Consider the following 27240-nt stretch of genomic DNA (forward strand, 5'->3'; position numbering starts at 1 on the left):
TTTGACAATCCACAGGTGGATTTGGGGATCCCCATTTGGATAGGACTCTTAGTTAGAAAGACAGCCCTATGGAGGAGAATAACATGTTTCCTAACAAGTTCTGCCATCAATTATTTTTTTGGAAGACCAATAAATCATTCCCTGCTCTAAATTCAGGAATGTCCCCATATGTGGAATTCATTTAGGTACAACAAGGAGCTAATTAAGTGAATTTATGGCCAATCTTATAAATTAATGTATCCCCTGATTTTCTCCAAATATAAACAGTTGCCTGGGAAGGGACAACTTTTACCTGTAACAGTTTGGGGGAAGGGTTAGGGTTAACACCCTTGGTGCTCCACAAAAGAAACTGGTAACTTCCCAGGATGCCTTTCAAATTTTGAAATCTCTGAAAATTTCTAAAAAACTTATGGTATCTAAGAATAAATTCACACAATATCTAGTTACTTATCAGTTTACTATAATCATCTTAAAATTAATCAAGAAGCCTCTAAATGTACAATAAAAACCCCTTAGGTTTAAATTTGTAAAGCAAGTTAAACTTCTTACAGTTCAACATTTTGAATTTTGGGTGGTTTGGCCAGAAATTGGGAATAGTGTCATTTCAGTTCTAGTTGTTTTTTCCACCATAAATCCTAAATCATTTTTCATTCCTTTTCAAGCAGAATACAAAGTAATTGGTGTTTGTGTCTCTTGGATAATAACTCTGAGTTCACAGGGTAATCTTATGCATTTACCTCAGTTTAAACCAACGGATTTAAGTGCATTTAGATTAGAATATGTTTGCATAGGTTTACACTATTATTCTCCTGATTAATCTTACCAGTGTACAAATAAAAACACTTTTGAAGAAAATTCAGCCTAATCAATGTTACTAGCTTTATTGAAAACTGTCCCACTTCATTTACTTTGGCTTAATATTGATTAAAGTAAGTGAAAATCATTTCAGGCTAATGATAGCCAAAGCTGAAATTTAACACTATCTATTCTGAGAACACTTCAGCAATGAAACCTGTGCCTTTAAATGAAGCATGCTGCATTTTGCTTTTTACCATCTTGAGGGGAAAGTTAAGATATTTATTATTTTTGTTAACTTATGGAGGATCAAAAAGAAAGAATAAAAGACATAGGAAGGGTCCTGGACCTTTCATGTTACTATTCCTGTGATAACTTTTGTTGTTCTGCTGAATAATAGGTAAAGAAATGCACAAAACTGTTTTTGCCTAAACTCCATGCAACCTTATAAGCTTAAGAAATGAAAAATAACTTATCTGATTGAAACTGCCTAGAGAAGTTAGCAAGATGGCATGTAATTACCAGATAAGGAAAGAGCTAAATTTAAAAACAACACAAACATTTTAAAATGATAACATAGTTTGACTGATTGCTATAGCTTGAGTGCAGCAAAATATTTAGTGCAATCACTACTGCTTCCAGAAATGTAGGAAGAATGTACACTGGTGCAAATGAAATGCTCTGTAAAAATACAACTCTGTTGATTTTGATGACTGATGTTTATAATGTCAGCAGTTACCACTGTCATTAAATCAAAGTACGCTTTACTGGCCATCCATCCGTCCGTCCGTCTGTCCATCTGTCCGTCCGTCCCAGAAGTTGTCAATACCTAAGCATTTAATAAAATGAATGGCAGTATAGGATGGAAATCCAGGAATGCCTTTATTCCATTTATATAGAAGGCAGATTTCAAAATTTTAATCCCTGTTGTTCAGTCCAAAAATTCTGCTTTCAGTTCTGCTTGGATCTTGCTTGATCAAACCTTTACTTTCACACTCTTTTCTGCATTTCCCCCTGAAAAATATTATATCTATGTTAATAAATCAGCATATAGATTAGAATATATGTATATTATAGTAATATCTGCAGAGGCGTAGCTAGGGAAAATGGAGCCCAGGGCAAAATCTGAGTTTTCTGCTGTATGGGCGGCTGCCCCTGGGAAGGGGTGGCTAGGGGTGGGGGAGATGAGAAGGAATGGATAGGGGTGGGAAAATGGGAAGGGGTGGGTAGGGTTTGGAGAGGGTATCAAGGGGGGCTAGGGGTGGGGGAAGGTGGCAAGGGATGACTAGGGTTGGGGAAAGTTGACAAGGGATGGCTAGGGGTAGGGAAGATGGGAAGGGATGGCTAGTGGTGGGGGAGGGTGGGAAAGGGTGGGTAGGGGTTGGAGAGGGTGTCAAGGGGTGTCTAGGTGGGGGAAGGTGGCAAGGAGATGGGGTGGCTCTTGCTGGGCCCTCTGTGGCCCAGGGAGCTTGAATGGGGTGGGGTGGGGCAGCTCCCACCAGGATCAGCAAAAGCTTCCCCAGCTCTGCCCATGCTGAAGCTCCCCAGGCAGTGTGGCAGGGAAGCTCTAACCAGGCTCTCAGCAGCCCAGGAGCTTGAATGGGGGTGAGATGGGAAAGCTCTCACCAAGCCCCCACCCCACCCCACCCCCTTCAAGCTTCCCAGGCCAAAGAAGACCCAGAGAAAGCACCCCATTGCAACTCAAGCTGGGCAGCAGAGAGCACAGCGAGAACTTTCCCACCCAGCCCCCCTTCAAGCTCCCCAGGCTGTAGGGCAGGGAAGCTCTTGTCCAGTTCTTGGTGGCCTGGCAAGCTTTGGAGTGAGTGGAGGTGGGGAAGCTTTCCCACCCCTCCCCCCTTCAAGCTCCCTGGGCTGCAGAAGGCCTGGAGAAAGTGCCCCCATCCCACCTCAAGCTGGGCTGCCGAGAGCCTGGTGCAAACTTCCCTGCCCTGCAGTCCCCCACATCCCATTCCCCCACTCGCCATTCCCCTAAGGTGGCGGCAGTCCTGGGTAGCCCCGCCAGGCTGCTCCTTCAGCCAGCGGAAGCTCCACTGTGTGAAGAAGCAGCCTGGTGGGACGGGGATGATTGAGGGGGGGAGGAGGAGGGGTGCAGGGAGTGATTTTGTGCCCCCACACATGACCAAATGACGACTTGCCCAAGCCAAAAGTCCCCATATGTCCCCATGGAAGCTCTGCCTCTGAATATCTGTTGAACAAGTAGATTGCCTGGAGGAACCTTGTACAGTGGCCTATAGAATTATACCCCTTGGTCCAATCCACTTGAATCTTGGTTGGAGTTCATTAGAACCAGCGTAGTGTAGTGGTTAAAAGTGGTGGATTCTAATCTGGAGAACCAGGTTTGAATCCCCATTCCTCCACATGAGCGGCGGACTTTAATTTGGTGAACCGGGTTTGTTTCAGAGGTGGGGTCCAGCAGGTTCTCACAGGTTCCTGAGAGTAGGTTACTAATTATTTGTGTGTGCCAAGAGGGGGTTACTAATTGGTGATTTTGCCACATGATTTTTGCCTTAGTTATGCCCCTCCTCTCAGCAGTAGCATGCAGAACTTGAAGCAGTCTAGCAGGAGGTGAACCGGCATGTGTGGCACTCTGCGCCTGTGTGCATTTGTTTCCCGCCCAAGGACTGGCGTAGGCTGCGTCCTTGCCACAGCCCCGCCCAGGAATGGCCCGCCCCCGGAATGCCCAGCCACGACCCCGTCGTGCCCCGCCCAGCCCCATTGGCGCTATGCCACAGTTTGAATCCCACCACCATTGGAACTTGTTACTAAAATTTTTGGATCCTACCACTGATTTGTTTCCCCACTCCTACACATGAAGCTGAACTTTCTCAGCCCCATCTTTCTCTGGCCGTTTCCGCACGGGCGGAATATGATGGCCTGGGGACGGCAAAAAAGCAGTCCTCAGGCCACCATTCACACAGAGGGCGCAGCTGCTTTGCAGCCGCGCTGCCCTCGCGCCGCCCGCCCGGCGTCGAGCCAGCGTTTTCAGTGTGCGCTGGAAAGCGCACTTTTCTGGAAACACCGGCTGGAAGCCGCTGCCGTGTGAACAGCAGCGGCTTATCGGTGCTTCCTCCCTTCACTCCCTCCCTGCATTTACCTTGTCCCCGGGCCTCCGGCGCATCGCCGAGGCCTGGGGACACGCCCCCTGCCCTGCGACGCTGGAGCAGGCGTGCAGGGCCGGGGGGCGTGTCCTCAGGCCTCGGCGACGTGCCGGAGGCCCGGGGACATGCCAGGTCGGTCGGGCGATGGTGCTCTGCGGCGCCGTCGTCCCGGCTCTTTCTGGGACCGTTCATGCGAACGGTCCCAGCGTCATCGGGTCGGCGTCGAGTACGCCGACCCCGCCGCTTCCGCCTCCGTGCGGAAACGGCCTCACAGAATGTCTGTTGTGGGGAGAGGAAGGGAAGGAATTTGTAAACTGCTTTGAGACGCCTTACAGTTGAGAAAAGTGGGGTGTAAATCTACTTCTTCTTTAGTGGACAACGTAGAGAATAAGGTTACAGTTGCCATTCTCCTTCCTTGCTTTGTGAAGTAACCAACAGGCCACAAGAAGGAAGAATGGGGAATACAGAGTTTTCATCAGGAAAATAATTATTATGTTAGTCTCTATAAGAGTAGGAAAAAGAAATGAATGTGGGCAGCTTTTTTAAAAAAAATGCTGGTAGCTGCCAATATTTTCTCCCAGGAAGGAATCAGTGGAGAGAACTAAGCCTGCCTTGAGAGGCATCTATTTAGGGATTTCGTAAAACTAAATTACTTGATCCCATTCACTTGAAACCTGAGGGAGGTTTTTTGATTTGAGGGAGGACTATTTCTGTGCAAATACAGTGCCGGTGTTATCTTTATAAACAGTTGCAACAAATCGTCCAATATATTTCTCATCAATGATGTAGTCCTGAAGCACTAAAACCTGAAACCCCATACAGATTTGAATTCTAAACCAGAAATGTCCTACACAAACATAAGCAATAATGGGGAGGAAAAAAATTCCATCTGGGACACAAAATTATAACATTTTTTTTCTTGATAGTCACTCCAATGATGAAAGTAAAATGTCCTCCAAAAGGCATATTGGGTTGTATAGAACTCTCCTGTTCATAACATGTCTATCATACTTTTACTCCAAAGAGTTGAGAACATCTTCATTTCCACAAAATATTTGTATCAGAATCTACACAGTAGATTTTTGTGCACAGTTGGTAAACTGACCCTTCAGTCTTTCCCCCCCCCCCCAGTTTTGTTTACTCTAAATATAGTGGTTTTTAGAGAACTCAGCACAAAAATCCGTAAAACAAGAACACAGTTGTGGTCTTTTTTTTTCACCATCACAAAAGGATGAAAGAAATCAGGAAGAAATTGACCTGCTCCTTTCCCCATACAAAATAAATGAGTTGTAAAACTATCTCAGTAGCTGTTCAGTTATATTAACAAAGAATCCAGCCAAGTGTGTATAAACACAATGATACATATCACCTTAGAGAAAAATACATTAGGAAATGTTTCTTTGTGCTAGATTCCTTGGGTTGTCTTCACAAAATAATCAGCAGCCTCCTCTTCGCTCTTCCTGGTTTACCTCAGGGTATCCCAAATTGGAGACTTTTCTGTATGTCTGTCCAATTATAGAGCTCTTGGCCATTCAGTCTCTGGATGCTATTTTTAGAGGGAGCAAAGGAAAAGATGAAAGGAGAAATGCAGACTCAGTTCTACATCAAAGGATTTTATTCTGACAAAAGTTTGTTCTTATAACTACTGCCAGTTCCAGAAATCTGCATGTAAAGTAAGGTCATTTATACTACACCCAGAAATTGCTTTCTTGCCTTTGTGGACAGAAAGTGTTAAAACTTGTACATTTATTTTAAATAGAGACGATGCTGAAACTTGTATTCCCTGGGCTTCCTAATTCTCACCTTTGGTATGAAAATCATGATTTTAGTCCAAAGTGTTTGTTTGGCTTGGATAGTGGCTGGCCAGATGTTTTGTAAATGTCCTTTGAGAGAGTAAAACTCAGTGTGGCTAGTGATGACTTGGTTGTGTTGGCAGAGCCTGCCAGCAAAGTCCCTTCAGGTGAAGCTGGGCCATGGAGGCATCCCCACTGAGTTTAACTCTCTCAAAGGCAATCAACAACCTGTATTCCCTCTGTCTTATCAGAACTCAGTTTCAGCTCATTCTCAGCAACCACTTGACCACATTAACCAGATACTAATCTGGAACAAAGAAGGCAGCCCCTGGAAGCTTATTTAACAAGATGTACAGTAGTTGGAGACAACAGAGAATCAGCTTGGTGTCATGGTTAAGAGTGGTGGACTCTATTCTGGAAAACTGGGTTTGATTTACATTTCCTCCACATCAGCAATAGTCTCTAATCTCATGACCTGGATTTGTTTCCCACTCTTCCACATGAAGTCTGCTGGGGGTATTGGGAGAAGCCGACATTAGTCAGTTCCCTCCTGACCTTTGCTGGGAGTATGCTTCAGGGGTTGTAGTCCACATGTAAGCCACTGTGCTGCAGGCAGGCAGGAATTGGAATGCTGTGATCAGGTCCAGTGGTCAGGTCCAGTCTCATAGGACATAACAGGAGGCAGGCAACACCATAATCAGAAGACAGTCCAATGGGGCAAGGCAGGAAGCAGATGAAGGCATAGTCATGGATCAGTTCAGCAGGTCATGGCACAGCAGATCAGATAAACAAGCTGGGGATCAGCAGTGAACCAGGCACACAGAGGCAACAGGAAACACACTTGTTGCACCCAGGCATAAGCAAGCTCACAGCAAGGCATAAATAGAGAGCCTTGTTCAAGAGGTTGGGATTCTGCAAGGAGTTAATCCTCATCAGATGCAGAAACTTCCATCTTCCTATACCTTGCTGCAATATGAGTACTCCTTCTTTGCTTCTGCAGCAGCTGCCTCTGCTTCTGGCTCCTGTGCACAGCTGACTCATTACTGGGTTCCCTAGGAGGATCTGCAGGCTCCTCCACCTGCATGTCATCAGGTAGGGAAGGGCTGGGAGTTGGCTCTGTTGTCTGGTCTTCCTCAGGAGCAGCCAACTCTGGTTGCACTATGTTGTCAGGTTTTGCATAAGAGTCCTCTGTATCCCGGTAAGTACCCAGGGGCTGACTCATGACAGTCACCCTTGTGGCTGGCATAAGCATGGTGTGGCCTATTGGAGCTTCTTGGTGGCGGGGAGGCTTTTTAACCTGCCCATGCCACCAGGAAGCCTGTTTGGGGATGGTAGCTAGGCACAGCCATGATTCTATGGTTGAGCGCTAGGCTCATGGGTGGGGCTGCCCATTGAAAGGCAGGGTTTTTTTTAAATCAAGGAGGTGTTAATTATGTGACATCCTACCTCTAATTTGCTTTGTTAGGCAGTGTAAGAGATAAAAAGACACACTCCAGTTGCCTGTGTTGATCAGATATGGCCTCCATTTTCTGCTTCCTGTGAAATTATTTTTCAGAGTTCATCTCCCTCCCTAAGATTTCTAGAAGTTAAATATTAGAATGGAGAAGGCATTCATCACTTTTAGTGTCATTGTGTGCACGTGAACACTAAGTTCCCATGCTGTGCACAATGTGCTATTTCTCACATTGAAACTGTTATTTGGAACTGTGGATAACATACTGCAGGTCAATGATGTTTTTCTATTATACATTTGACAAGAGAACCAACACTCTTCTGGTTTCAAAAAGACAGGCAATCACAGAATAAGAAAATAAATTATTCAGAAAGCAGACAATTTTTTTTCTTGTTTGATGATGAACAGTTTGTATCACTATTTGTAGATTGGCTTAATTCATTACACCTTGCTATCAAATTCATTAGTACTTAAAATGGCAAAGACATCAGGCAGCACCCATGTTGAGGTTTTGTACAGTACAGCTGACTTCTTGCCTGATAGTATTTCAAATATAGTAGCAACAATGTAACACATGCACTGTGACTTGGAACCTTGACTAAATATCTACAGTTTATGGGGACACATTATTGCAGAATATTGGAAAGATAAATGCTTTTTTATTGTGATTTGATAGAGAAATACTTTTGATATACAGATGGTCTTTTATATATTTTAGAATGCAAGTCTAATAGCACGATACTCAAGGGAGTCAGCAGTTGTGTGCAAAAAACAACATGCAGTTCCTTAAAGGGGTTTTTATAGATACAGGTCCTTTGCTGAAGAGGAAAAGGGTTTTCATTCCCATACAAAACAAGAATTATTTTTATCTGGAAAGCCTGTACTCATTTGAGCTGTTTCTACTTGTATGTTTTTATTGGATAGTTCATTGCTGTACCAGTTGGATTACTACTTGTTTCACTGTATATAGCTGTTTTTGATTGCTGTTCTGTATATAGTTGCTCTAGTCTGTTGCTGATTTCTAGTATAGTATCTCTTGCTCAGGGCACCTGTTGGGTTGCACCTTCTCATTGTATTAAATTCATACTTTGCATCAGATTGTAGCTACAGTATTCATATATTTTGTTTATTTGATTTGGTATTGTATGCACACGAACACTAAGAACCCATGCTGTGCACAATTTGCCATTTTTCACATTGAAACTCTTATTTGGAGCTGTGGATAACCTACTGTAGGACAAAGATGTTTTTCTATTATACATTTGACAAAAGAACAAACCCTCTTCGGGTTTCAAGAAGACAGGCAATCACAGAATAAGATAATAAATCATTTCAGAAAGCAGAGCAGTATGTTCTTCAATGTGTCACAGCTACAGAGAAGGGGCAATGGTAGTAATCCTTGGTATGACTACTGCGGTGTTCTGAACAAGTTCTTGCTTTTATTTCTGAATTGGTGGAGGATATACAGAGAAAAGGATGGGAATGTCTCCTATGCTTTTCATAGTAGCCTTGATTGTGAATTCTACTGTCATTTTTTTTACTAAAAGAAAATTGAGAGGAGAGCTCTTTAGACAAAACATCTGAGTTATTCCACAAGAAGCCCAAATTGTGAAAGGGATACAAGAAGCGATATGTGTAAAATGCCAATGCAAAAGAGGTTTGTTTTATGATTGAATGTACTGAGAAAAAAATAGAGCTATGCACTAAACTTTTTAATGCTGAAAAATAATTCCAAAATACTATTTTTTTGTAATTATTGGAAGAATTATTAAGACACCATATATGCAGCTCTACGAATGCTTAGCTAGTCTGTATAAAAGGTAAATATGCAGGTGTTCTGTGGTGATGTAGGTGTTCTGTGGTTGAAACCTCAGATATGTAACTTGGCCCTAAAGACATCAGTTAGAGTAGAACTTAATCTGAGGAAGGATTGTAAATTCTCCATGACCTCCTTACTGTGCTCCTGATCGACAGTGCTCCTGGATTTGATTTGATTTGATTCTTCAGTGAGGTGAAGACCTGCATTGTATTTGTCTTTCTACCTACCAAGCAGGTCAGGTGGTCATTCCATTTTTTGAATATATGGCATAACAGCCATGAATCACATTGACCTGTTCAGTCCATGTGATTGCTTTTAATGGCTGAAATGAACTTTGGGTCTTGTGCAGGTTCTGCCTATTTTTCCAGAGTATGTGGGTTTTGAAGGTATGCAACAGTTGTAAAGTCAACACAGATGCTTTTTAGTGAATGTAGAAGAACTTAAGGACTTAGGCATCGAATCATAGAGTTGGAAGAGACCCCAAGGGCCATCAAGTCCAACCCCTTGCATTGCAGGAACACACAATCAAAGCACTCCTGTCAGATAGTCATCCGGCCTCTCTTTAAAAACCTTCAAGGAAGGAGACTCCACCACCAAAGCCTTAAAAACCTCCAAAGAAGATCCCACTTGTTTTGGTATACTTTATTATCTACATTGATTGCACCATAAACAATATAAGCCACACCATGAGGAAAAAGAAAAGCAAACATCTCACACTTCATTTCTGTATTTCCCATTACTTATCCTCTTTTTAAGTACAAGTTACTAATCTGAATTATATAGCACTCCACATTACAGATGGTTCTGATTTATTTTAGATGCTGTTAATTTCTTAATACAGATTTAAAGATTCATGATCTCATATTTTATTTAGAATATTTTTGTTGGCATGGGATATTAGTCTGAAGCAGCTTCTGGTTCTCCCTTATCAGCACAGCTGGCAGATGGAATACTAAAAGAAAGTTTCCAGATGCTTTGAAAATACATAATCATTATGTTATGGGACCCCATTGTTGTCTCATCATCCTGAATTCTTCTTTTTGGAGATGCAGAAATTGTGCAAATCCCTGAGCTAAAAAACTTTCACTTCACTCTACAAATATTTTTTTTCACATGGCCATCATGTAGTGAGATCTAGTGCTTTTCATTCCCCTTTGCTCCAGACATGCATCAAAGATACCTATATACTTTCATTCATATAAGTGGTAAGTAGAACTCCCAATTATTCAGTAAGTATCATTTAATACACTAATAAGATTGGAAGAGAGTTATTATGATGTTATAAAAGCCTTCCTTTTGCTGTTTATGGCCCATATTTCTGCAATTATACCATAATTATTGATTTAACTCATAATTTCATAACAATGGACTCCACCAAGGCTGAATAGGAACATTGTATTCTTACCTCTCTCTCTCTCTCTCTCTCTCACTCTCTCTCTGTGTGTGTGTGTGTGTGTGTGTGTGTGAGAGAGAGAGAGAGAGAGAGAGAGAGAATGAGTGAGTGAGTGAGTGAAGTGCTATCAAGTTGCTTCTGATCAATGGTGACCTTATGAATCAATGACGTGTGAAACATCCCATTGTTAGCAGTCTTGCTCAGGTCTTGCACACTGAGGGACAAGGCTGCCTTTATAGAATCCATTCATCTCATGTTGGGTTTTCCTCTTTTCATGCTGCCTTCAGCTTTACCTAGAATTACTGTATTTCCAAGGGATTCTTAAAAGTTTTTATTTTCAGAAAAGCAAGGGTTTTTAATTTTCAGGAACACAAAAAGATGTTAGCAAGAACAAAATATTTAAGTTATTTGAAATTAGGTAAGTTAGCCAGTTGGCTTATAGTCAACCTTCTGCTGTGTTTGACATGTTATCTCTTTACTTGAGTTAAGCCTCTCTCTCTCTCTCTCTCTCTCTCTCTCTCTCTCTCTCTCTCTCTCTCTCTCTCTCTCTCTGAGACTACAGTTTCAGGCTTCCACACAGGATGTTTCAATAAATAAATAGTTTTTTCAAAACAAAATAAACAGTAATGCTTCTTTTCCTAAGATGATTTTCCTCAGACTTTTAATGTGACTTTACTTCACACACTCTCCAAAGACAATTTCATCTTGACCACAGGTTGATTTTCCTGAGCTGGATTTTTCTCTAATTTTCTGAACCTTGTACAGAAAATAAAAATCCTCTCCTGTTCCCTTTTTACTGGAGCCCCACTCCAATAAGTATCCCACTTATTTTTTCAGAATGGATCTTTCCTCTTTAGAGAACCTCAAATCTCAACCCTGTGTCCAATTTAGTGTGTTTTTGTGTCTTAAACCAGGGACAAAATACAGATTTGCTTTCTCTGCTCTACAAGTCCCTTTTCCACCAAACCTTCTGGACACTGCCAGAGAATGGAACAGTCTGGTTCTCCTTCCATTCAACCTGATCTGACTGAATAAAGCTCCTCCACAGATCTCTTTCACTACTTAGACCTCTCTCTGAGCAAAACTCCACAGAACTCCCTCCAGAATTCCTGTATGCTGCCTATAGAACTCTCCCCTGTTCCCTCTGGCCAATCACATGAAGTTCTAATTTTAACCCTTCAAGGTTTGTGTTTTACTTGCCTGAATGCATCTAAGTGCTTATATTCATTACATCTGCATTTACAATTATCTGTCTGGTTGCCTCAAACCGGTGTTTGCAAAGAACAAATTGTTGTCTTCACAGAATTCTATGAGTTACTCTTTTGCTTCATTTCATGCTCCAAGCCCAGGTCTTCTCACAATATTTGATTTTGTTTTGTTTCCTGCTTTTATGTTCCAATCACTTATGATTCTCAGTACATCTTGTTTAGGTATGTAATCAATTTCCTCCCAGACACTTGCATGCCCTTTAGTCCAACATGCCTCAACAAGGCTAGCATTAAGCAATATATTGGGCAAAAGAAGTGATCTTTCTCCTCCTATTTACTTTTTGATTTAATTAATTAATATTATGGACAAAAATTATTTTAGGTTTGGGAATCAATTTTTGTCAAATAAGGGGGTCGCTATGGAATCACAAAATTATTAATGGAAGATTTTGAGTTAAGATACATTTGTAATCCACATAATTCTTTTTAAAATAATATTTTATTATATAAAAATATATTGATTTTTTTTGTGTTCAAAGATAATACAGTCCAGGTTCCTGTTGGCTCAATACCTTTCATCCTAGTATCTAGTTCATAAGCAATATGAAAATTCAAGTAATTAATTATCTTCATACTATAGTACACATAACACCTGACCATAAACAGGCTGTCAAATCATTCACGAAGCCAACTGATAAAAATAATTTTCTTTCATTTTAAATCATGCCACACACACCCTCCACTTTAAAAAAGAGTCTGCCTTTTAGTCAATTAATAAGAGTTAATAGAAATTCTATCCAAGAAAAAAAGATTTATTTTCAGTTGGTCAGAAAACACTTAGGCAGTATGAAGATAGGTTTACCCCAAATACACTTTGGAAAATGCCTGAAGCTCAGTTGTAGGCCTTGATCATAATATCCTGTTGCACCAAAAATCTAGGAATCAGGAGCTGAAGTTATCTTGTGCATTTGATTATATGAGTAAAGACATTGACATAAAATTGATAATTTTGAAACATTGGCATGTAGCATCAAGTATTCCGGGTTGCACTTTGTCACCCCCAGATCATATTTAGACATGCACATAATCTGAGACAGGAGTTAATACATTCAAATTTGTCCTGTGAACCTCTTAAAGAGGTTTACCTTCCCCACCGTGGGCTACCATCTAGCTCAGGGGTAGGGAACCTGCGGCTCTCCAGATGTTCAGGAACTACAATTCCCATCAGCCCCTACCAGCATGGCCAATTGGCCATGCTGACAGAGGCTGATGGGAATTGTAGTTCCTGAACATCTGGAGAGCCGCAGGTTCCCTACCCCTGATCTAGCTCAAGTGGTGGCTTTCCAGGATGGCAAAGGGAGATCTAGAGAGAATGGGTGTACCCCTCTTCCTATGTCACATGACTCTGGACAGGAAGGAAGCTAGCCCAGGATTCTGTTAGCAATCAGCTAACAACTAAGCTCTTAAAATGTTAACTGAAAAATTTCATGTCTGGCCTGCTTGCACAGAGGACCACTAGATTAGCAAACATTTACAGTAAGCAACACTGTTCCTGCTGATGTGGTTGTTGATTCCTGAAGGTGTTGGATGCACCTTAGTCTGGTACCTCAGCTGAGACCTTGTCCCCTTGAATGACTGCAAGGAGTTTAACTAATTGACAGGGCCTAGGCCCCTTACGGCATTGTTCTCAGGTTCATTGACACACTCAAATGCCCTCACCACATTCAAGTGTGTATCCAAGAGGGGGTTATCTCACTACAGGTGCTAATTTTCTGCATTTTCCCTCTGCTGTGATCAAGCTTGCATTGTACCTTTGCAACCTTTACAGGTAATCTTCACAATACCCTTCCCACCTTCTGACTATGATAAAAGGATTCAGAGATCTCCATTTCAATCATGTCTGACATAGGAAGCTTTGAGTCTTGAAAGCCTATACCTTGAAACTCTTGTTGGACTCTAAGGTACTGCTGGACTGGAATCTGACAGTCACAGCACTGTTTACCACTCAGTAGGTGGTCAGAGGTACTTCAATCTTCCCACCTCAAAAACCTGACAGACATTCCTCTCTTTAGGAAACAAGTGGTCATTCCAAAGTTTCTTCAATAGAGCAAATTTCTCTAGAACAACCTCATCACATCTATTTTAGGAAAAATTACTATGTATATGTCTTATGAGTGAATGAAGAAAGTTAAATGAGATGCTTGATTTATTATCATCATAGTTAACAAAAATAGAAAAATGAATGACATTTGTGATTCTAAGAGCTGTCTCTCTGGTGTAGAGAACTGAAACCATCTTCAAGTTTGGAGATACCATTTTCACAATGTATAAATTACCTCATTTATAATTTGCCATTCTCACTGAGATTCAAAGTGAATTACGCAATTAAAACAATGTAATCATACCAGTATAGTACATAAAATAATTTGCATGACCCAAAGGGGGTAAAAGGTAACTAGTAACTAAAACAATAAGGAACATGCAGCAAAGCAGTACACATACAAACCATGAAACAAAACTGACTCAAAAAATTAGGGAGACAGTGCAACATTATAATGTATGAAATGAACAAAGAATGAAATTTGTCAGACATTAACCATTAGAGGTTTGCATTCTGGAACTTTGGAGCTGAAAATATACACAAAATTCACTGCTTTGGGTTATTACCGTGATTTTCCAGAACGGTTACAATGTTTTCACACTTGGTAGCTTATCTTCAGAAGAAGCAGGTATCTTGTTTTTCTTTTATTGTTTCTTCCTTCGCTTTTTTGAGATATCCCAAAATTATAAAGATGTTTTTCATGGAACACACTCCTGTTACCAATAACATGCCCTTTTTTTTATAGGAAGGCCTTTCTGAACAATTCTGTGTTATTCTTTCTGTAGAAGAATAGGCATGTGGGAAACATAACAAAGAGTGTTAACCAGGACAACCACTGTTTTTGGTAGAAGCAAACATCTTCTTTGAAATACAAGATCCAAGCCTCTTTGCCAGCTGTCTGACCCCACTTTATTCTATTAATCTCTTTCTATAGTGCAAGGAAGGTTTTTTAAACCCTACAAAATATGGACAATTTTGTCTATCTGTTAGTTGGTAGTGAAGGTCTGTATTTGGAGGGTGCAAACTCTGACAATTCCATCCAAACTAGGCAGAAATGAAGAAGCTAGACATATGTTGTGTATTCGCCTATAAAACAGGAACTGCTTGTCTGTATCTTATGGGTGATAGACAGTCCCTGAAATTGCATCCCAATTGGATGGAAAGCAAAGAAGTTAAATCTGTCTGCATTTTCCAATGAAAAATATTAGACCTGCCTGTTCTCTTCTGATGTTGTGACTGTTGATCCCCAAAGGGGAATAACCCTCCCCCCCATCTCCCAGCTGCAGCCTAACTCAGGGGGAGGGCGGTATATAAAACTAATAAATAAATAAATAAATAAATAAATAAATAAATAAATAAATAAATAAATAAATAAATAAATAAATAAAAGGGTGTGATACAGCTCTTCTGGGAAATTGAACTTTCCCCATCTTCTAGCAGCTGCCTAATTCGAGAAATGGGGCATGTATGCTACAAAACAAGTAATCTCTTCTGGGCAATTGAGCTTCCTGCACCTCCTTCTGCCCCCCCCCCCCAAGACATCTTCCCCCCCCTTGTGCTCCCAGATCTGGCCCTGGCACTAGGCATCCACATGGACTGCCTTCTGGCCAAATCTACCCAAGCTTCAGACTAAACCAGTGTTTCCTCTGGCCTTGCTTATCATTGACTACACATCCCTATCTGTAGAGAGGTGCCCAGATTCATCCCTCTCTCCGATGTGTTACAAGTTTGCTACCAGGCTCAAAATATACTGTCCAGCATTAAGGACTCTCTTTCATAGTGTACCCTGCTTCAAGACATGTGATGGTCCTTTCTGGACATATCTTCCTTCATGCTCGTATCTTAGGGTGCTTGTCAATTAACCCTACCTATCCAAAGCAACCTACCCTATTCCTGCTGATTAGTTGTGGCCTTTTATTCCACAGGGCCTGCAAGACAGAGCTGGCAACCGTGGTACCATCTGGCCTTTACCTCTCTCTTCCCTCCCTTTCCCTTTTTCCATTCTTTCCCCTTTTCATTTGCCCCTCTCCCTTAGGTGTATGCTAGACCATGATAGGATTGTGACATCTGTCTCAGATCTGTTGACATGGTTGAATTGCTGTAATTTTAAAATATTTTTATACATTTATATGTATTTTAAACCATGCTGTAAGTTGCCTCAAATCCAAAAGAGGAGGGTGTGTGTGTTGAGTCTAACAAATTAAATTAAAAATTAAAGTAGCTATTGAAACTAGGCCTATTTAATGGGCCGGGGGAAATCCCATCCGATAAAAACAGTGCAGAGCAGGCAAAGAAGAAGCTACCAGCACAGCTAATTTCCAGCCCCTCCCCCCCACCAATTCCTGCTTGGCCTTGTACCACAACCAACTAATCTCATGATGATCCAGGGAGGGTGGATAGGCAAGCCACAGTGAGGAGGCCAAAGGTGAGAAGGTGAAGCAGAGCAAAACAGCTAGATGGTCTCATCTGATTGGCTGCTCTGTTTTATCTGCAGTTAGTGGAGCCTCACACTTCATTTGAAATGAACTGCGGGGGTCAAGAAAAACAACTCACAGCAAAATTTGCTGTAAGTTGTGCTTCTTCAGAAAAGCAAGATAATTGTGTTGAGAAAAACACATCATTAAAAGTATACCTAGAAGGCTATTCATTTTATTCTTAAAATGTAAGGTTCATTTTTGCAATTAATGGGACAACTTCCTTGGACCAAAGGCTTCAAGTACGAAGATTTCCAGAGTGAAGTTAGTGATGTTTCCAGCAAAGTTTATGGCATCTTAATGAGAACCTTATGGAGGTAGGAACTCATTCAAAGTGAGATTTTGGAGGAAATATCTTTTTTAAAAGAAATCCTCTTCTCTCAGAAGTCCACTTAGCCCTGAAGGAAGCTGATGGGAACCTTGTTCAAAGATCAAAGGTTTCATCTTTTGTATAGCCTACTGATTGGACACATGAAAAGTTTCACTTTTTTTCTTTTGCAGTTCTGGAATAACTCTTTTTAAAATTAGAAGTATACTACATTTGTTCTACCAGTTCTGAAAGTGCAGAATTAGTACCAATTTAACAGTGTCCTCCTGTGCAGAGTTACACCCTTTCAAGTCAGTTGTCTTCAGTGTACTTAGAAGGGTGTAACTCTATTTAGGACAACACTACTAGAAACTTCTAATAAAAATGGAACTCTGTTAAGATACATCTATTATGGTGAAAAGCATACTAAGCATAACTGGCATACCTCTATGAAATGCCAGCCCCAAACACCTTGTGATGAGCAATGTTCCCCGTGCTCAGCTGAAAACTACTTGTTTTTGTAATGGACACATCCCTGTTCTTAATGGGCACTTGTGAGTATTCACTAGGACACTCATAGGGCTTTTTCGGACACATGGTTTGTTCTGGAATAAACATATGTGGTCGTCACGGTTTGTGGTATTTGTTCACACACACTTGTGCCAGAATGTGCTTCAACCCCTAATCTGTTGCCCATTCAAGCCTTTACCTCAGATTTTTCCTGTCGCTCGATGCTTCTGCAACTTTCTGGGATAAAACAGTTTCCCTCCACAATCCAGTGCCTATGTGCAAAACACAATGCGAACAAGTAACTTCTAAGAATCACGCCCACTGTGGGATGCTACTTCCTCCAGCCAATCAGGACGCACTAGACATTGCCAGTTGCGCACGCAGATTTTACAGTTTCGTTTCTATCTCACTCGCCTCCCGCCCCTCCTTGCAGTCAGTCATGCATTGCATTACCTCACTGCGCTGATATGTCGAGATAACGAGATCTCTGCGCAGTGAAATCATGCTGACTCAGTAGTTCATTATCTGCATTACATTGGGAGCTCAGCAGCCCATCCGCAAACAGGGAGAAGAGATCACATGGATGGGCCGAAAAGTTCAGCTGCCATTTCAGGCAAAGCTCAGGGTAGGGGCATGTCATGGTGGACCGAGGAGACGAGGGACTGATTGCTGTGTGTGGGGAGGAGGAAGCGCAGCGCTTCCTAAAGGCAAACTACAGAAACTTGGATGTATTTGAAAAGGTGGCGGAGATGCGCCTCAGGACCCATAGTAGAACTCCCATCGATTGTAGGACAAAGGCTAAAACTTTAAAATGGGACAGCAGTTAATGCAAGCCATCTCCGACACGCATGTGACCTGCGTCCACAGTCTGATCCCATCGCGAACACCTCTGGCACATTGGAATGCCCAATCATTGGCTGCATAATGGCTTGTGCCGCAGCCCTAAGCCTGGTCCATTGGCATATGAGCAGCAGAATCATTAGCATCAGCTCTGACACTTCGGGCTGCAGAGGCATGGCTGACTGTGCAATATGCAATATGCACTATGCTCACCGCACGCAAGGAAGCAGACCAGGTGCTGTAAACCAGGAAAGCAGGATTCAAGGCAACTGCTTAAAGAAGCGATATTTCGAAAACATGGGAATTTGTTACTGTGAGAACATGGGTGAGCGATAGCCAATGGTGACGAGATTTCACACTCACCACGAGATTTCACAAGGTTACGGTAGCCAATGGGAACATTGCAGTGTCGTCATCATGTGGTCACGTCACAGCATGACAACATGATGACACAACATGCCCTTGGACAGCCCAGCAGCCAATCAGAACTCTCATTTGTATTGCATTCCGCGGCAATGCAAACCAGTGGGGTTTCTGGAGCAAGAAGAAGATCCATATCAACCGAGTGATGTGTGAATGATGTCGAGTGACAAAACGGCAACAAAAAGGTCGGGAAGTTGCTACAGATTGCATTAATTCCAGAGCAAACCTTGTGTGCGAAAAAGCCCATAAACTACTTTCTTGTGGACACACAAATCCACAAAAACATATGGGTGGTTGCTATCATTCCCTCCCATCAGAACCCCACCTCAAACTGAACTTTACCTTTCTGGACCAGGCAAAGGGGGTGGCTTCAACACATATATAGTCTTCATTCTTATTGCACCTGTCTGGGAGATGGTGGTTACAACCTTGGGAGATGGTGGCAAAACAAAACACTGGATAGGCCAATGGAAGAAATCAAATTGATAGTCTTGGGGATACAGCTGCTGCTGGAGGCAGAGGATTCTAGGGTCAGTGTCAAGTCTTGGTGGATCTATTCCCTCGCCCCTCCCAAAAGTGGATCAACTGGAATTTATAGGTGAAATTAGAGCAGCTGCAGCTGTAGGGGTTAAGCAGTATTACTTAAATGAACTATCTGTGTGTGATCCCAACACCTGGAGCTCTTGTTCAGAGCACACATGTGTCTGTGCAAAATTAAATTACAGACCACTACCTATGCATACCAAGGTCTGGGATTTGGTAGTAGCAATCAGGGAGTCCTGGGGATCCTGGGAAGGAGAGTGAAGAAGGAGGGAGTCGGGCAAAGCTTGAGGTCAGCTTCAGATTTCTAAGGGTTCTGTGTTCAAAGCTGAACAGGGGCAGTAGTGAAAAAATTCAGGGGAACAGTTGCTGAAAAATTCTGTGGTTGAGAGGAGGCTATGTTTATAGATCAGAATACTGGAAAATGAGCATCAAGTGGGCTCCAAAATTTGAACCTTACTGGCCAATTTGATTCTAACTGCCTGGCAGGAAAATTGTAGATGCAAAAATGTTGGGGGAGGCAGTGATTGGAATAAGTCAGGCAATTGCTGGTCTAGAGGGTGGATAAATTTTTTAAAGATGTTTCAATGTTCTGGCATCAGCAGAGTGGGGCTTATTGGTTTGCAAGTAATGGATGTTACACTGACTTTGGGAACTGGCTCCCTCTCGTTAAGTTTCACAAATATATATTTCTGCAGAAATGCACCTGAAGAAAAACTGACCTGAAACCAGATGCTAGCTTTCCATGTGCAAAGAATTTTCATGGAGCACACTATTCAAGTATACAATCTGGCACCTGCAAGTCAAAAGCAGAATAGTCAGTAAGCACTGTAAGAGTCCATTCTTCTGAATATACCACATTTTTAATGTGGTCACCACTACTACAACTATTAAAAAGTATGAAAAATAAAAACTACAGGCAATAATGTCAATTTTCTCTGGGGTTTAACCAACAATGATGACGTTAGTCTGGTGTTTACAGTGCTCTTACTCTTTCTGATGTCTCTAGTGATCTGGATGATAGGGTCAGAGCTCTCCACAATGGAGATATCAGCAACAATGGTGAGCACTCTTGTAATCAGGAACATACAATCAAAGCACTTCTGAGAGATGGGCATTCAGCCTATCTTGAAAAACTTCCAAAGAAGGACACTCCACCGCACTCCGAGGTAGTGCATTCCACTGACCACTTGTTAGGTAGGTGGGGAGAAGAACGTTCTGAGGGAACTGTGACTGGTCCAAGGTTACCCCACAGGATTCATGTATAGGAGTGAGAAATTGACCATAGTTCTGCAGATGAGAGTCTATCACTCTTAACCACTATATCGCGCTGATTCTTGATGGCTGCAACTCCATTTAGAATGGCACCAGGCATCACTTCCAGCATGCCCCTTTTTACTACTGAGCAAGTTTTGGTAGAAATATCCCCCCCCCCCAAAAAAAAACAACAACAACAACTCAGAGCAACTGGAATCCTAGAGATGAAATTAGAGTATCTGCAGAGCTTTCCTGGTTCTTTGCATGCTGTTGTAACTCCCAGCAGATAATTAATGAAAGTAATCTAATGTCCATATTGAAAAATCCAACACAGCTTCTCATTTCCTCCCCATGTTTCATCTGCTGAATGCAAAAATGAAAAATGGAATTAAAACACAGAATAGGAGTCTAAAGTCTATGATACATTCTTGAGTTTTGAAAAGGCTAATTTTCTGGGTTTTTAAGTGTATAATTTTTGCAAGAATACCTTACAGCTGCTGCTTTGAACTACAGTTTAGAAATAGTTTTCTATCAAAACACAGCCGAATTCCCTTCTACTCACGGTTTTCAAACATTTGATCCATTCATTTAAGCACGGGATTAAGTATGAATGGGATATTCAGTGCTGAATCTAAATGATAAAAAAGATTAACTTTCTTGCCAATTTGTTTGTGTAATTATTAGATCATGAAACAAAACACAGTATCATGTACACTTCAGCACTAGGAGTGTAACGATATGAGTGCCCTCATGCACATTTAGCTTTCATGTTCACAGGATTTCCCATTCACCAGTACAGGTTGGTTCATAAACAATCATGCCAGGATTCCAGCAGTAATGCTGGCTGCTGGGCAAATAAGGAAGTGTCCCATCAAATCTGTTGGCTCTAGTACCATCATGCCTGTTTCCTCCCTGTCCTTAGTATATAGTCCTGAGGGTGGCAAGCTATCAGCTATATCAGCAAGCAGGCACTGGGTTGTCTTTATTTAAGATGACTTACAAATGTGTCCTGGAGAGGAGGCATCCAAATGTTCTAAATGAATTTTTAAAAATCAGCACTGCAAGTAAGCCCCTTTCTACAGAAGAAGAGGCTGCTCCCCTTTCACCCAGGTCCATTCATACTAGTTTACTAGTTCTTTGGGCAGGTAGCCATCCTAGAGTCCTGGAAGTAACACCAGTACACAAAGGATGCTCTAGAAATCCCACTAACCTCTATGGTTTTTATCACAGACTTTGGAGAAAATCCTAGAGCCGCTTACAACACAGTGACATCACTTCAGTGTCTCAGTTAGGGGTGTATATGGAAAGGCTTTTTAAAACATAGAATCACCAAATGTGCAGTGTAGCTGCTGGTTACTCCCCTTAGCAGAGCCCCCAAGTTTGGTAAAGATTGAGTCAGGGTGCCCCATTTTATTGGCTCTTATTTTTCCTCCATTTGGTGGACAATATAGCTGAACCCCAATATAGTTGGACTCCAATCTTTATCAAACTTGGGGGTTCCTGGAAGGAAAGGCACCAGCACCTTTGCTACAAAATTCATGTTTTTGCCTTAACCCCCACCCCCAGCCCTGCAAAGTTTTCCCACAGAGTATAATAGAGCCAATTAAAAAAAAATCTTTAAAAAAGAAGCCAACCACCCCACAACACAAAACCAAACCAAATCAATACTGGTATGTGAATTTGTGTGTTTTTTAAAGAAATCCTGAAAATTTTCAGGTCTACTATACTTGGACCAAAAAACTACCATTTTCGGGGGAAGACTGTTCACACCACTTATTTCCACCTGGAAGAGACATTAGTATGTGTTGAAAGGGGCTGTTTTCTTCAGTTTCCATCCAACAAACCTCCTGCTGGTCCCTAGGGGAAAAAAAGAATATACACCCCCAGTAGGGGTAAAATCTGGTAGATTTATTAAAACTCTGTTCCCTTTACACATAATTTCTCTGGCATTTCATGTAGTATCTCTTTCCCACTCCCTAACTTCACCTAATAACTCTAGCCAAGAAAGCTTGGAAAAACTAAGCATACTTGAAGAAAGCTTGGATAGTTCCAAGTAATACCAGCAAGATTTAGAGCTTCATCCAAAGTTGGGGGAGGGGCAAATTCACCTGTGGGAGTAGTGTGCAACCACTCCAATTGATTTGCCTTCTCTGGGACACTTACCATGGCAGAGGAGCAAAACCACAGGTGTGGGCCACTGCCATCCTCCTTGGCAATGGGACAGGATGCTGTGGCTGGTGTGACCTTGGGCTAGTCACATCTATTCGGAGCTCTCTCAGTCCCACCCACCTCACAGGGTGTTGGTTGTGAGGGGGGAAGGGCAAGGAGATTTTAAGCTCCTGCAGGAGACAAAGGGGGGATATAAATCCAAACTCTCCTCCTCCTCCTCCTCCTCCTCCTCCTTCTTCTTCTTCTTCTTCTTGCCATTTAGCAGAGGTGTAGCTGCCCCCTGCGGCACCCCCCTTCCTCCCTTTCCACACTTACCTTAGTTCCTTTCCTTTTTCAGAACTTTTTCAGGCTGCAAAAGGCCTGTTCTCAGTAAAAACGGTCTGATGGGAACTATACATCCCAGGAGACCATGTGAGCCCCAAAGTCTCCTGGGAACTGTAGTTTCTCAGGCCGTTTTTACTGTGAACAGGCCTTTTGCAGGCCTTTCAGTGCTTCCAGATCAGCTGTCTGAATGATAATGCAGAATTACTGCATGTTTATATCTTTATACAGATGTAAACATATACTCATTTCTAAGTACTATTAGTTATTTGATATCAGTCCCATAAAGCTGTATGCATTGCTATTGGACACATATTGCAACATTTTGGACATAGTGTGTTGTTTCCATATTTGAGACGTTTGTTTCTGTATCCTTTGCCTGTTGTTGTTTTGGATCTCCTTCTCCTTAGCATCATCATAACATTTGAAAGTTTTTAATTTGATCTTATCTATTAAAAAACCTTACTTGTAAAAGGATCAGCATCATTTTTAAGGTAGTTGCAAATGCAGGATCTGTATGAATTAAACATATGCAAACGGGATTACCAGCTTTAGTAGCTTCTTTTATGGGTGGCTTTTTTATTATTGTTTACAAGCATGCTGTGCATTCATTATTACTGAACCTGGTAGATGTCACTACAGAATGATAATAAGGTGATAAACCTTGCAGAGAGTATTTACCTCCTCACCTGACTTTCTGTTATCTCCTGGAGCTGTTCTGTTTTTGAATGAAACCAAATGGGAAAAACATACTATTTTAGAAAAGCCGAGAAGAGTCATCTGTAGTCAGTTTTTAGATGGGAGACCACCAAGGAATTCCAGGGTCATGACACAGATCAGGCAATGGCAAACTACATCTGAATGTTTCTTGACTTGAAAACTTGATGCGGTCAGCCTAAGTCATCTGTTATTTGATGGTCAAAAGCTGGTGGTGGGAAGATCTGTTTGGGAATGAAACTGAGTTCATTTAATTTAAAACATCACATAACAACATTTATCTTTTTTTTGGAAGACTCCTTCTGTTTATGGAGTCTTCCATTAATGGAATGCTCCACCTTTAGCAAAGGGAACTTCCAGACCTTACCAAGGTGGTAAAAATCTGGGGTGAAAGAGAGCTTTCCTCGGTCATTGTTCCATAGAAAATATTTCACATTTTTATTCAGTGGTATTCAAGCCATACTGGGGTCAGACTGAGAGATAAAAACTGTCCCAAGAAAGGGCCCAGATTCCTTCTGGCAGTACCCTCCCAAAGGAGGGAGGAAAGGGGGGAATGATAGTGGAAGGTATCTTGCTTTGGTCTAGGAGAGCGCAAGGAACATCCCAGGACTATCTGAGAAAAAGGAAAAGGATGAGGGTCTCAGGGCAGAGAGAAGGTACTGTGACTCAGTGGCAGAGCATTTGTTGGCATGAGACGGTCACAGGTTCAGTTGTTGGCATTTTCAGTTAAATAATCTGGCAGTAGGTGATGTGAAAGAACACTGTCTGAGACCCTGGAAAGTCACTGCCAGACTGAGTAGATAATATTAACCTTGATAAACCAAGGGTCTGATTCAGTGTAAAGCAGCTTCATGTGTGAGAAAGCACGTTGGAATGAGACGGGATTACCCTGCTGAGTAGAAATTTATGCAGGAGATTCTAAGAGTCCAAATTACACCATGCTGGATTGAGAACCTCTTAGTATAAAATGCTAATGTATCCTTTAGTTCTTTCTAAGGCTCAAGAGCTAATGAGACAGATCCTTCCCACTGAACATGGTCCAGTTAACAATGTGAAGGCTAGATGTGGGTGAGGTTTTGTTTCTCTCTGGAGTTGCTGTTGTTCTCAGTGAGCATGATGAATAAAGAACCATTCTTCTTTTTGGGTGTTCATGGACTGAAACTTCTGTTTTTGTAGTCCCTGGCAAAGAGACAGTGGTCCCAAGATGGAGGGGGTGGAGAAACAAACAAATAGAAGCTTGGTGGCACTGCAGAGGTGATTGTAAGTAATATTCAAAATTAAATCAACAAAGAGCTGCACCATGTATTCAAGGACGTAGGTAAAAGGGGGTTCTCGGGTTCAATCCCCCCATACATGTCTGAAGCTCTGCCCCCCGTTTGTGGGTTTTTAAAAACATTTTAGTGTTTTTTATTTTTGGCCTGCAGGGGGCGCATTGCTTAAGCTAGCAGCATCAAACTTTCAGGGATTCTTTGGGAGACTCTCCTAATAATACCATCCAGGTTTGGTGAGGTTTGGTTCAAGGGGTCCAAAGTTATAGACTCACAAAGGGGGTGCCCCATCCTCCATTGTTTCCAATGGGAGCTAATAGGAGATGGGGGCTACACTTTGAGGGTCCATAACTTTGGACCCCCTGAACCAAACTTCACTAAACCTGGGTGGTATCATTAGGAGAGTATCCTAAAGATACCCTGAAAGTTTGCTGCTGCTAGCTTAACAATTGCACCCCTGACAGCAGGCACCCCCCAAATTTCCCCAGATTCTCCTTTTAAATCCACCCCCTCCTGCATGGATTTAAAGGGAGAATCTGAGGTCCCCCGTTTAGAAGAAGAAGAGTTTGGATTTATATCCCCCTTTCTCTCCTGTAGGAGACTCAAAGGGGCTTACAATCTCCTTGTCCTTTCCCCCTCACAACAAACACCCTGTGAGGTGGGTGGGGCTGAGAGAGCTCTGAAAAGCTGTGACTAGCCAAAGGTCACCCAGCTGCCCTGTGTGGGAGTGCACAGGCTAATTCCCCAGATAAGCCTCCACATCTCAAGTGGCAGAGCGGGGAATCAAACCTGGTTCCTCCAGATTAGAATGCACCTGCTCTTAACCACTATGCCACATTGAAAGTGATGCTGTTTCAGGGTGGGGGATTATCAAACCCCAAAACAGCATCACTTTCAATGTTGTTTTAACTGGGGACCCCAGATTCTTCCTTTAAGGTGGATTTAAAAGGAGAATTTGGGCTGTCTAGTTTAAACACCATTGAAAGTGATGCTGTTTGGGGGTGGATTCCAGCATCACAGTGGCTGCCCATGGGGGGCTGCAAAACTCAGATTTTGCACCAGGCTCCATTTTCCCTCTACGCCTCTGCCCAGAGGGGAGGGCAGAAGGAACTGCCAGCTGCCAGCTGGGAGCCCAGCTGGTGGGGGGCAGGGGAGGGCAGGGCAGGGGAGTCTGCCATCCCTGGCCTCGGAGAGCTGCTTTTATAAGCGCTAAGGCTGGGGGCAGGGCTTAGGGAGGTGTGGCCATGCCCTAGGGGCGGGTGGGGGTGAACCCCCCAATACAAATCTATACCTACGTCCCTGATTGTATTACTAACTCTTCAAAATTTGTGCCTTTTTGAAGTATAAAGGGAAGAATGTTTTTAAAAGTTACCATTCATTAATAATAAGAATTTATTATTTCCTTTGTTCCCTGTTGTAGTTACATACCAGGAAATAGCTTTAAAAAGAAGCTTGCAGACCCATCAGTTGAAAGTTGGTGGTTCACTGTCAAACTAGTTTTATGTCCAGATCAGTCACCCTTTCTTATTTAACAACAATGTTGCAGCAATTAGTACTGGCATACTAAGAAAGTAATACCTGTGGAAATGCAGATATTTATCTCAGTGGCTGCAGCGGGAAAACCTGAAGTGTTTTTGCATAGCACTTTTAAAAAGTTTTAAATGAGGTGACTTGGCTGAAGCATCATAGCTTTTTGTCTGGACAAAAGAGTAGATAAGAACACACTATTATTGGATTTTACACGGAATAGAAACGATTGATTGTTGTGATGGGATTTCATTGTGTCTACATTATTACTCTTAGTATCCATTCACAAAATGTCCATCATACCTATATACTATGTACTGCAAATATGGATGGAAAAAAATTCTCAGGTTCATCAGATGGCTCAAAATATTTTTGAATTTTGAATAAGTTCTTTAAGTTGCAGGATGGATCCTCAGTCATTAAACTTTTCAGTTTTCCATGAAGTTCACATGTCTTTTCTGATGTTTAAAATGTATTGATAATGTTATATTTTTTTCCTTTCCTTCACTATCATCATTTGTTTGTAACCTTCGTGGTCATCCTGTACTACTTTTTGTTGTTGTAATGACCAACTTATTGTTGTAATCGTATATCGTATCATATTGTATATTTAATTTATATACCTCCCTCCCCCGAAAGTCTCAGGACAGTGCACAGCAATATAATAACAATATCAGTAATCATAACATCATACTACAAACATCAAAAAACATAATATCAATAAACTAAGGATCAGTAAACATAACATCATAAACATCATAGGCATAACATCATAACTTAGCATCATATATATATCTTTATAAACAATAAGCATAGCATTATAAAACATAACATTATGAGCAATATAACATTATGAGCAACAATAAACATAACATTATAAACAACAAACATCAGACTTTCCACTTCTGTAGCATAAACTACAGAAAACATAATGACCTAGGAACTAACCCCCAACAGACCACAATCGTGTTAATACAAGAAGCCTAGCCCAGTGAGTAATCTAAGAATTCAGTACCTTGTCACTAAACCCAAACAAATCCAACTATACCTAATACTAGCACAGTAGAATTTACAACAATACAATAACACTACCTAAAACTAATAAATATCAAAACAGGAGGGAACCCAGTGCAGCCTACCTAACTCACTACCCACCCTCACATATTTCACATCAACAAACAGGCAGTCCAGGGCTCCAGATTTTCC

This window comes from Sphaerodactylus townsendi, linkage group LG05 (genome assembly GCF_021028975.2).
Source record: "Sphaerodactylus townsendi isolate TG3544 linkage group LG05, MPM_Stown_v2.3, whole genome shotgun sequence".
Taxonomy (NCBI): domain Eukaryota; kingdom Metazoa; phylum Chordata; class Lepidosauria; order Squamata; family Sphaerodactylidae; genus Sphaerodactylus; species Sphaerodactylus townsendi.